Here is a 12,288-nt window from a genome sequence, read left to right as displayed (position 1 = left end):
CCCATCCTCCCCTGTCTGATAAGAGAACTAAGAGGGAAAAACACCCTTTCGTCTCAAATAAACTCCAAAAATAGAATCCCTCTCCCTCCGCGGAGGGCTCGCCGGCCCCGGGAGCGCCCCACGAAGCAGCGCCCACTTTTGGGCCCGCGGCTCCCGGTCCCGTCTGGGTCCCCGCAACCCCGGAGTCACCCCGACCCTCCCGCCTCGTCCAGCCTCCACCTTCTGGCTGGGCGCTCAGCCCCGATTGCGATCGCGGGAGGGGACTCACACGGAGCGAAGCGCCGACCCCGGCGGCGGCTCCTCGGCTCGGCCAGGGGCGGCGGGGCGGCGGCAGGTGAGAGGTTCTTCTTAAGGGGTGCGCGGCGGCTCCGGGGGCCTCCGCTGAGAAACAGCGCTGACAGGTTTGTGTTTTCCCCTCTCCTCCTCCGACTTAACCACACCCCTGCTGCTCTCCTCCCCACTTCCTTAAGGGGTGGGGTGTGTTGTCTGCGGTGCCGAGCATGTGCTGCTCCAGCCTCTTACCATAAACTCTGAAATAGACGCCGCCGCCGGTTTCCGGAGCTGCACGTGCCCAGAGATGGGGGGCCATCTCTGCCACGCCCCGACCCTAGGTGGGGTCTTCTGCTGTTCTGTCCGCCCCCCCATGAGCAGTTGAGCCCCCGATTCCTACCACCCCTTCCTTTTTCTTCCTGTCTACTTGGAAACTTTGGGAGGCCACACTTAGAGGTTGGTGTTTCCTCTTAGCCCCCAGGTATGTTTCAGAGCTGGAGACTCACCTGCCTACCAGGCTCTCAGCATCAGTGTCCCTCCCGGTCTCTTCAAGTCCTAAAGTGCCCAGGCCCTTTTGGGGGCACCAGAAATCAGGTGAATATCGCCAGGAGCTTTGGCAGAACTGGTCGAGGGGCCTGAACGCCATGGACCAGGTCCCTGCGCTGTAACAGCCAGGACCAGAGGCACAAGAATAGTCATAGAAACTGGGCAGCCTTTCTCACCCCATCTCTACATCAGCCCACTTGGTTTGCTGCCTAAACCAAGAGGCTGGTTTACGTCTTCACTCAGGCCAGCAGGGCAGTGAGAGTCAAGGCACTTAGCAACCCCTTTCCCTATCACTAGAAAGATTCCAGACTTTCTCCTGAGTAGGAGGAGGTGAACAGGTCTTAGCATAAGGTCAAAAAGCTAGTGTGTCACAGTGTTGCCCCACACCCTCAGAGCTCCTCTCCAGATCCCTCACCCCAAACTTCTTCATTCTGTATCCTGTGAAGGGTTGGGATCTCCCACAGTTCTAGAGGATGCTATTCACAAAGACGTCTCTGAGGATGGTGCCCCCTGGCGTTGTGCAGCCACATGTGACAGCCCTGCATACACTATACTCACCCCCAGACTCTCTCACCCCCCACCCCAAACTCAGCAGACGGGTCACCCCAGGAGAAAAGCCAGCATTTGGTGAGCATGTCTAAATGCCAACCACTGTGCTAAGGAAGCACTCAGTTTACATTTCATCTATGTTTACGTTTCCTTTAATTCTTCTCATTTTCTGAAAAGAAAACTGAGATTAAAAGATTAACATGTCCAAGGCCACAAAATCAGAAAATCAGTGTTCCTCCAAGTATGATCAGTGGACTGCCTGTAGCTTTTAAAATGCAGATACCTGGGACTTCCCTGGCAGTCCAGTGGTTAAGACTCTGAGCTTCCAATGCAGAGGACACAGGTTCGATCCCTGGTCAGGGAACTTAAATCCCACATGCAACGCGGCCAAAAAAAAAAAAAAAAAAAAGCAGATACTTGGATGCCACTGCAGGTCTACTGAAAATCAGAATCTCTGTGCCTGGGGCCCACTCCCTCACTCAGGGTAACTTACAGCCCACCTGCCGGAGCTCACGCACACGACTGCTGGAGCTCTGCCTTGTTCATCCCGTCCACCGATCAGCCATGTTCTCAGCACCAGGTAATGCCAGGGTCTGCAAAGCAGCGAAAGTCACACAAGTAGGTATCGAGGGAGACCTTGGCTAGGGCTTGGGCGACAAGGCAAGTCAGATGGGGTAAACTGGAGTTAGCAGGGGACATATGGGGGAAGACGAGGCACTAACCGACCACTCTGTGAGGAAGATTGTCAGAGGGTGTCAGTAAGCAGGTGGCCCATCCGTCTTCCTGTGCACGGGTATGAGGTGATGAAGGTCCAGCAGTGTGAAGGTTGGGGACCTGCGTGAATCGTGGAGAGTCTGATGCCAGGTGATGACAGTGGGAACTCAAGAGCAAGGCGACTGCAGACTGGTTTAAGAAAAGGTGAGTTTGTGTATGCTGCCTTCCTGTGGCCAAATCCATGAACTACATTCTCACTGGGTCCTAATTCAGGGAAAGAAAAGTTTTCAGATATTCAAAATTTTGAGGTTGTTGAAGTCTTCAGCAATCTTTTTGAAGCTCCAATATCTAGCTCCTAGAATCGTAGCATCATAGGTTTTATTTATGAAAGAGACCCTGAGAAACTCCCTGCAGTGGATGACTCCGTCTTCAGGTCTTATGCTCTGTCCAGTGTTGCCCGTGAAACGCTAAGGTGACAGGGTCAAACATCTCTGCCTGTTACTTGCCTCTAAAAAATACCTATCAGAAACACTTTCAGGAGCCTAGAACTCTATATAAAGGCTCTTAAAAATTCTACCCATGGCTCTTTGTGGGTTGGGATAGTGACCTATGCCAGTGAAGATGAAAAAAATTTCCCTTCTGTCTACTTCTGTCTGTCTCAAGCCGAGACAGTGCTATTGTGGGAAGCCCTGGTTGGAGGTGGGGGGAGGAATGTGGGGCTGGTTCAGCAGGAGAAGGAAACTATAAGAAAAAAACACTTTGAATTTTCCATTTAAATGTTCCACCCTCATCCCAGGTTCGAGTCTTCAACCCTCCATCACTTGGCTCCGGCAACACAGTCCTTTCCAGTCTTCCCCATGAGTGTCAGTAACATTATCCCAGGAACCAAGTGTTAAGTCCCGAATCACCTTTGACTCTCCTTTATTACCCCATAGCCATTCTATCTCTAGGTCCTGGGAACTCTTCCAAGCATTTTCCCTATTCATCATTTTCTTTCCAGTCCTATTGCCCCTACCATGGTTCATGGTCTGTTTGTCTTATGCCCAGACTTGTGAAAAGGGTTCTCCTAACCTGTCCCCCCTCCCATCCCAAAAGGAGTTGGGACTGACGCTCGGTAAAGTGGTCTGAGCTGGTGATGAGCTTCTGGTTGGCATCTGAAACCGCAGGAATGGATGAGATGGTCTGGGGCGGAGTAAGAGGGAGCAGAGACCTTAAGGTCAGGCTCTTGCCAGGAGCAAACTTAATGAAGAGGCAAAAGTTGGATGGGGTGGGCTGATGAGTGAATTGGAAGTGAAGTCATGGAGGCAGCATGTCTTGGCTGAGGAGGACTTGAGAGAGGCGGGTGATTGAGGGGGCTGTGGGTTGAAAGAGGGCTGTTTAATCATTTGTTTAAGATGCAGGTTTAAATGCACATGGGAAGGATCCAGTCTAGAGGGAATACGTGACCTTGGGCAGGTGAATCCATCTCTCTGAGCTCATATCTCCTAATCTAGAATAGAAGACTAAGGACTACGCGCTCTGCCTATTTCACAAGGTTTTGTGATGCCCAAATTAATAAGTATGAAGATGCTATAAAATGCTATAGTTATTATTTTTAGAAGTGATAGGAATTAAATAGGATAGGATTAGTGGGGAGATAGTACATATGTATCTGTTAGATAGGTAGTTTGTCAAGTGTTCACTGTGACCAGAACTTTCATCCATCATCTAATCTTCACAACAGTTGAGGTTGATAATAATATTCTTATTTTGTAGAAAGGAAAAGGAGGCTTGGAGAAGGTAAATAAAAAATTTGTCCACCACCCAGGTGGTAAAGAGCGAAGCTGAATCCAAACTCATTAATAGCAGGGCTGTGATGGTATGTAATTAGAGTCTCTCCATTATGGACAATGGAATTAAATCACATAATATAAATTTACTATTTCAATAAATCTCATTTTAAAAGGATAGTGTGGTTATAAGTGTTCAGAATAAAAAAAAAGATTAACAAAGAAAAAACTCATGGGCACAAGGACTAAATAATCGAAGTTGCTCACGACCAAAGGACATCTATCTCTAATTTAACCAGGCACCACTAGGTGTACTAAATGGACCACAGTTGAGGCCAAAATGGAGGACTCAAAGCCACACCCTTGACTTCTAAAGAACCCTTTATTCCATCCATGAAAGCATTCCTGGTTGTCCCCCTTTCTTCACTTATAGAGAATCCCTGAATTTTAGTTGGCCAGAGGCTGCCCAAAATAAAGACTACCTTTCCCAGTCTCCCTTGCAGGTGTGACTGTGTGATTAAATTCTGGGCAGTGGCTGCTGAGTAGACGTTATGTGTGCAGCTTCAGGACCAAGTCCTTCAAGGGAATGGGTATGCCCTCCGCTAGTCCCTTTTCCACTTCCACCTGATGATGGGACCTGGAACAGTCATCTTGGTCTGTGGCGTTGAGAATAGCAGAGTAACGTGAGAGATGAAGCCTGGGTCCCTAACGAACACCATCAAGCCACCATGCTAGCCCCAGACATGGTCTGGACCTGGGAGAACTTTTATGCAAGAGAGAAAGAAACACTTCAATTGTTCACGTTACTGAACTTGAGGCTTTTCTGTTGAAAACCAAAGCCTAAACTGAATTCTAACTAATATACCATCATTTAGCCCATTTTCTTTTATATACAAATTAAGGCAGAACCTCAACATCCCCATCTATAAAATGGGAATAATTGACAGGGTTTGGGGAAGACTAGAGATAATACATGTAAGTTTTCTTGCTAGTGCTGTGGTTCACAGTGGACAATAATATAATACAACAATATTATAACCTGTTGTAACTTTAAAAGATGCATTCCTGAAATAAAAATCATGGTTGCTTTAAAATACTCCACACACGCCACCCCCCAATAGTGTAGGGGAGAGGAGGAACAAAAACAGCAAAATTGAGAACTGATGTAAGATGAAAAATGGGTACATGCGGGTTAATTACACTGTTCTCTCTAATACTGTGTTTAAAAATATTCATAGTGAAAAAGTTAAAATAAATAAGATCATTCCACAGAGAAAAACAAGGAATTCCTGGACATAATCCAAAGTGTCTCCTTGGGAAAAATGAAACCATATTAAATGCAGTGAGAAATTAATTTGGGTACCCAAGAGGGAGGGCAGACGGATCAGGCCGAAGAGTATTTTTATTTTCAGCAGTTTCCACAGCCCAGGGCACTGCTGCCAGCCCTTCTGTAGCTCCCCAAGGTGGCCACAGGACAGTGGGCTGTGGGATGCTCTTGGAAAGTGCCTGCATGGAAGCGGATGGAGCCCGCCCCGCCCACTCCGGGTCAGCTCCATGACTCCTGTGACTTTGACCTTCTTGGTTTCCAGTCCTTTACCCCACCTGTGAGTGAGCTCACCAGGTCCCCCACTGCCTATGGAAAACCTCTGAAGCAACAGAGTGACTGCATGACTCTTGCCATTGTTGATGCCAGCGATTCTAACACAAGTGGCTATCAGGTCCCAGCCCACACTATGCTAGAAGCATCAACTAGGAAGGGAGAGCAGGTTGCTGCAGGCAGATTCATTGTTAGTAGCAAGAAGAACCTCTAAGCAAGAAAGAACAAATGCCTAGCCAATGCAAGAACCCACAAATCACAGGCATCTGTGGCCATTTAAGGGACAAAGAACCCCACACACTTCATTAACTCCTGAGGGCACCCCGTTATTACCCAGCCCAGCCCAGCCCAGTAATTATTGTCTATTTTGGTAAGTCATGAAGAAAAGCTTAAATTCTGTTCTGCATCCTCTATTTTAGAGAGAAAAAAGCACATGATGTATTTCAGAAATTTTTCTGTTAAAAATGTTTGCCATAAAATAATTGGGGGCTTAAAGATAAATTTCAGGAACATGGAACATCAGTTTAGATTTCATTTTGTCAAGTGGTCAAGTTGCCAGTCTGTACCAGAGTATTTTACCGCCCTCAATCCTTCACAATGAGTAGCAGCAGTGTGCAGGCTTCACTGGGGACCTCCAAACAAGGGGTCAAACCCCCAAATGCTGACAGAGACAGGGTAGGGAGTGTGAGGGAAGCTGGCTGGATAGGGACCGTGGCAAACAGGAACAAATGTCCCCCCTACAGGAAGCAGCTGCTATTCAGCTCAAGTCTCTTGCCATGCAGGAGAGGGAGCTTAATGTAGCAATGTAGGCAGATCTTTCTTTCTTTAGAAGCAAAGGCAGACAGCGACTTCTATGGCAGTCCAGTGGTTGGGACTTCGCCTTCCAATGCAGAGGGTGCGGGTTTGATCCCTGGTCAGGGAGCTAAGATCCCACATGCCTCGGGGCCAAAAAACCAAAACATAAAAGAGAAGCAATGTTGTAACAATTTCAATAAAGACTTTAAAAATTGTCCACATCAAAAGAAAAAAAAATCTTAAAAAAAAAAAAAAAGCAAAGGTGGACAGTGACTATCCGAACAGGAAATTAAGAAAATATTTCCATTTACAATAGTATCAAAAAGAATAAAATGGAGGCGAAAGACTTGTACACTGAAAACTGTAAAACATTGCTGAAAGAGATCATAGGACACAAATAAATGGAAAGCTATCCTGCATTCATGGATTGGAAGACAGTATTGTTAAGATGGCAGTACTACCCCATTAAATCTGCAGATTTAATGCAATCCCTATGAAAATCCGAGCCATCTACAGATTTAATGCAATCCCTATGAAAATCCAAACACCATTTAATGCAGAAATAGAAAAAAAATCCATCCTAAAATTCATATGGAATCTCAACAAATCCCAACGGTCAAAATCATCTTTCAAAAGAAAAACAGAGTTGAAGGTCTCACACTTCCAGATTTCAAAACTTATTACAAAGCTGCAGTAATCAAAACAGTGTGGTACTGGCATAAAGACAGACACATAGAGCAACGCAATAGAGCATCCAGAAATGAACTCTTGTCATTTGATCTTCAACAAGGGTGCCAAGACCACTCAATGGGGAAAGGACAGTCTCTTCAACAAACGGTGGTGGGAAAACTGGATATCCACATGCAAAAGGATGAAGTTGGATCCTTCCATTACACCATATATAAAAATTAATTCAAAATAGATTGAAGACCCACATATATGACCTAAAACCATGACACTGGCAATAATTTCTTGGATATGACATCAAAACACAGGCAACAAAAGTAAAAAGAGAGAAGGACTACATTAAAATAAAAAAAAATTTTGTGCAGCAAAATGAAAATGCAACTTACAGAGTGGGAGAAAATATTTGCAAATTATATATCTGGTAAGGGGCTAATATCCAGAATATATAAAGAACTCATACAACTCAACAACAACAACAAATAACCCGATTAAAAAAGGGGCAAAGGACTTAAATAGACATTTCTCTAAAGATGATATCCAGATGGCCAAAAAGCATGAGAAGATATTCAACATCACTAATCATTAGGGAAATGCAGATCAAAACCACATGGAGATATCACCTCATATCCATTAGGATGCCTACTATTAAAGAAAAGAAAGAAAATAACAAATGTTGGTCAGGATGTGAAGAAATTGGAATCCTTGTGCACTGTTGGTGGGAATGTAAGATGGTGAATCTGTTGTAGAAAACAGTATGCCAGTTCCTCAAAAAAGTAAAAATAAATCAAGAGATTCCACTTTTAGGCATATATTCAATACTCGAAAGAATTGAAAGCAGGGTCCCGAAGAGATATCTGTACACTCATGTTCACAGCAGCATCAATCACAATAGCCATGGGGTGGGAGCAATCCAAATGTCCATCAGTGGATGAATGGGTAAACAAAAATGTGGTATACACATACAATGGAATACTACTCAGCTTTAAAAAAAGGAAGGAAACTCTAAAATATGCTACAACATGGATGAACTTTGAGGACATTATGCTTAGTGAAATAAGCCAGTCACAAACAAGTGATTCCACTTATTTGTGGTACCTAGCATAGTCAAATTCTTAGAGACATAAAGTAGACGGGTGGCTGCCAGGGGCTGGGGAAAGGAGGAAGAGGGCATTTGTTTAAAGGTTCAGAGTTTCAGTTCTACAAGATGAAAAGTTCTGCGTATTTGTTGCACAATAATGGGAATATGCTCAATATTACTGAACTGTACACTTAAAAATGCCTAGGATGGTCAGTTTTATGCTTCTTTTAGCACAGTTGATTTTTTTTTTTAAACAAAAAAGCAGAGGTAAAAAAAATTTTTTTTATGGGAAATCTCCCCATTTGCATATGTTGGCAACTGTTTTGATCCTGTAGTTGCCTATCTTATGGCGATTTCCCCATCTTTCATAACAACTAGCTGAGCCCCAAAGGTATCTCAGTGACCAGCCCTCCAGCGCATGACTCAGGTAAAGCCTAACTGGTTTAAGTGAATCATAGCAGTCTCATCCTCCTTGCTGGTGATGGATTTAGAGGTGGGCATGTGACCCAGTTCTGACCGATAAGGTGTGAGGGGAAATCTGGAGGTTTGTAGGAAAGGTTTCGTGGCTCTGAAAATGAAACATACTAGGGAGAAATGGTCCTATTCCATTTCTGGACATTGATTTATAACAGCATAAGATATCTGGAGCAGCTGCAGTAATTTTCTAACCCAAAGGCAGCCCCAGGCAGACCAGAAAGATGGAAAGAATCTGGGGTCTCAGTGTCACAGGGCTGGACACAGCCTTCTTGCCTCCAGACTTTCTGTTATGTGAGATCTTCCATGCCCTTATTGTTTAATCATTGTGAGTTGCAATTTATAGTTGCAGCTTAGAAGATCATAAGTGATACACAGGAAAAAAAGCATATGGATCAAATAAAAGAAGTCTGCAACTTAATCTGATCCAGAGGCAGGCGATTTACTACCCCAGGTGTTTCCCTAATCACTTGCATTAAGCACTACTTCTTATGGGAGTTCCCCCTGCATGTCAAACTCAGAGACCCTACCCTCCTTTTCTCCATGGCAGAGACCTCAGAGAAGGCCTAAGCCATCACTATGTCCAACATCAAGCATCAGACTACAGTGATTTCCTCTAAGATGTCCTTGGTAACGTTGCTGAACAAGTTCAAGTACATCTGCATCTCTGGTTGCCCGTTTCTGAAAATGGTTCTTGCTACTGCCAGCCCTGTAACTGTCAAATACAGCAGTCATCCTCCTTATCCCTATAATATTCTTTGATATTGAATCTGCTTTGTCTGATATTAATAGGGCCACACCAACTTTCTTTGATTCGTGTTAGCATGGTATATCTTTTTCTATCCTTTTACTTTTAACTTACTTGTAGGCTTATATTTAAGTGGGTTCCTTTTAGGTAGCATATAGTTGGGTCTTGCTTTTTTATCTAATCTAACAATCTCTGCTTTTTATTTGCAGTAGTCACTTTCTAGTCATCTGCTTTAAAAAGGAAAAAAAAAAAGCCATTCTTCTTTCTGCACCTAGGAATATTTTTTTTCCTAACACGACATTTAAGAAAGAGTTGTCATTCCTTACATAAACGTACATGGTGATAGCAGGGGGGTTGGAAATGTGGCACTGCCTGGCAAAGATGCCTGGGGATGGGATGGGATGGGGCAAGTTATAGTAGTGAGAACTGCCAGTTGAGTTTTGCAATAGTTTAGCTAGTATACAGAGGACCTGAACTTCAGGGCCTCTGAAGAAGGTCCTTTCTACTGGAAGAAGAAACAGGAGCTGGTGACACATTAGTTACAATCACCAAGACTTCTCTTTCCTAGTCTCTGTATCTTAATCACCCTCTTTCCTGAAATTATGTAAAGAATAAAAAAAGTTCAGAGTGTCTGAGCTGGTAAGAATTTGGAGCAATTAGTCCAATCTTTCCTTTTACAGTTGAAAAAAAGGTAGTAAGGAAAGTGAAATATTATGCCTCAGGTCTTGCCCCTGGCTAATGGTGGTGCTTGGAATAGGACCAAGTCCTTCACAGATCTCCAGAAAGACTGGAGGACCTTATTGCTTTAATGTTAACCTTTGTATTCTCCTTAAAGGAAAAAAAAGATCCATTTGTTAATTTCTACTCTTTACCCTTGTTTTGATTTGCGGCCCTACTCAGAGACTTGAGGAAAAAACCAACAACAAAACAAACAAGGGACATCATAAGAACAGAATGAAACACACATACAGCAAAACAGATTCGCAGAGCAACAGGGACACGTAGATAAAACAGTGAAAGAAAGTGAGACTAGAAGAGCTTCCCTGGTGGCGCAGTGGTTGAGAATCTGCCTGCCAATGCAGGGGACACGAGTTCAAGCCCTGGTCTGGGAAGATCCCACATGCTGTGGAGCAACTAAGCTCATGAGCCACAACTACTGAGCCTGCGCATCTGGAGCCTGTGCCCTGCAACGAGAGGCCACGACAGTGAAAGGCCCGCGCACCGCGATGAAGAGTGGCCCCCGCTCGCCGCAACTAGAGAAAGCCCTTGCACAGAAACGAAGACCCAACACAGCCAAAAATAAAAATAAATAAATAAATAAAATTAAAAAAAAAAAAAGAAAGTGAGACTAGAAGAGACAAGATTTTCCAGGGAGGTGCCTGGCATGTAGGGTTATTAGCCCCATCTTGTGGCCTTTTCGGATATTGTCTCGAAGGTTAATTTTTGAACCAGCAAGCCTAACTGGAGACCTACTTGCTGGGTGAGTAGATCTAGCACAATGGGCCTCAAACTTTAGTGTACCTGAGAATCACCTGGAGAGCGTGTGAAAAACGCAGATTCCTGGGCCTTTCCCCCCAAAGAGGCAAGTAGATCAAAGAATCTGGACTCAAGAATCTGTGCTTTTATTTAGAAAGCTCCCCAGGTAACTGCAGGAGGACCACTGATCATGTATAGGAAACACTCCAGAAAGCAATAACACTTAGTGGCATCCATCGGCTTGGCATTGTGGGGAAAGGCCTATTCTGAGTAAAAGTCTGAAAGGAAATTGTCTAGATTTTAGCCTACTTGCAAGCTAACAAGTATCAATGGAAAAAATGCTGCCTGCCATATCAGTAAACAAAGGATGTTGCAGCCATCAAGCCATCACATTAACGCTACCCCGACCTAGCAGTCAACTGCTGCAGCCACCGCCCCCCTCCCCCCAATGATACACCCCGAAGAGACTCAGGATGAGAAAGCACAGGATACTGGCCTCAGATAGCTGAGGTGCATATCAAAGGAATGATTTTAGTGAGCCCAGACTCTTGCATCTTCCCATACATAGAAAAGTGCTAAATTCCCTAACTTGAGATATCTGGTTTTCTTTAATTAACAGTAATCTTTTCAAGTTCCGACTACCTGGTCTTTGTTGCAAAAACTATATATCCTGGATCCTTGCCTACCTCTTTGGAGCAAGCAGTCCCTCAGAGCTTAAGTCCTCTGTTTTGTCCGCCAAATAAGACGTAATTCTCAGCTTTTAAGTTGTGCTTTTTTTTTTTTCTTTCTAGTCAACACAAGTTAGCATGCCACAGTTTCCGGAATGCTGGTAGATGAAACTCTTGAGTCAAAGGACAGTTTATTACAGCAGTGGCAATAGTCAGATTATAGTCATTTGGGCCAGTTTCCTGAGCCTTAATTCCCAAAAGCCTACATGATGTGGGCCACAGGAGGAAGCTTAGGGAACCCAAATCTTTTATAATGAAGAGTAAGATGGCCAGATCTTTGCCTGGAGGGAGACATTATCTCTGCCTTCCGAGGCTGTTCATCATAGAAACGTCCTTGAAAAGACAGTCCAAAAAAGGCAGTGTCTCTGGGTGGCATACAGAAACATGAGACCTGTGGAGACCTGTCTTCCAACGGAAACCGGAAATGAAAGTGTTCCAGGGGAAAGGAATCCCACATCTGAACGTTGTAAAGTGATCAACGTGACACAGGTTGGAGAGACTCAGGCCTGCTGTACCTGGCAGGAATTTAGCCTGGATTCCAGTTCCCATAGCTCACTTTGCAGACGTCCTTGATCTCTGTTTCACTCACGAGGAAATAGATTTTGGAAAGATGGTGACTTGCCTGCCTATTCAACCACGGGACAAGAATCGGATCTTCTCAGAGGTCTTCCACTGCCCCCTTCTCTCATTTGTTCCCGCCTTACCCCAGGGGGCAGGCACAAGACTGTCCAAAATAAGTAAGCAACTAATGCAAGAGCGGACACAGATCTTTGAAAGGGCACTGCAAACTCTTTTAAGCGGTGAAAAAGCTAACGACGCCGTTAAGATCAGACTTCACTTCAGAACCACGAAGTAAG

General features: G+C 44.6%; 1 protein-coding gene across 6 annotated transcripts in view; it reads right to left on the bottom strand.

The window, feature by feature from the left end:
• PTK2B (protein tyrosine kinase 2 beta) overlaps nt 1-2,200 on the bottom strand; it is a 130,390-nt gene extending 128,190 nt beyond the window's left edge. Inside the window, exons 1-2 of one of the 6 annotated variants that reach the window (XM_082468845.1) lie at nt 2,088-2,200; nt 1,866-1,958 (exon numbers count right to left, since the gene is read on the bottom strand). The gene's annotated coding sequence lies outside the window, so the exon portion shown is untranslated. Of the gene's footprint in view, nt 1-268; nt 483-776; nt 918-1,865; nt 1,959-2,087 lie in introns of those variants that run through there. The other 5 variants (XM_082468844.1, XM_082468848.1, XM_082468849.1 and 2 more) reach the window with 5 other exon arrangements.
• Nucleotides 2,201-12,288: the final 10,088 nt, after the last annotated feature.

Source organism: Balaenoptera physalus, assembly GCF_965194825.1.
Source record: "Balaenoptera physalus genome assembly, chromosome: 7".
Lineage (NCBI taxonomy): Eukaryota > Metazoa > Chordata > Mammalia > Artiodactyla > Balaenopteridae > Balaenoptera > Balaenoptera physalus.
The sequence above is the reverse complement of the archived record's forward strand: the minus strand, read 5'-3'. Positions and strand labels throughout refer to the sequence as shown.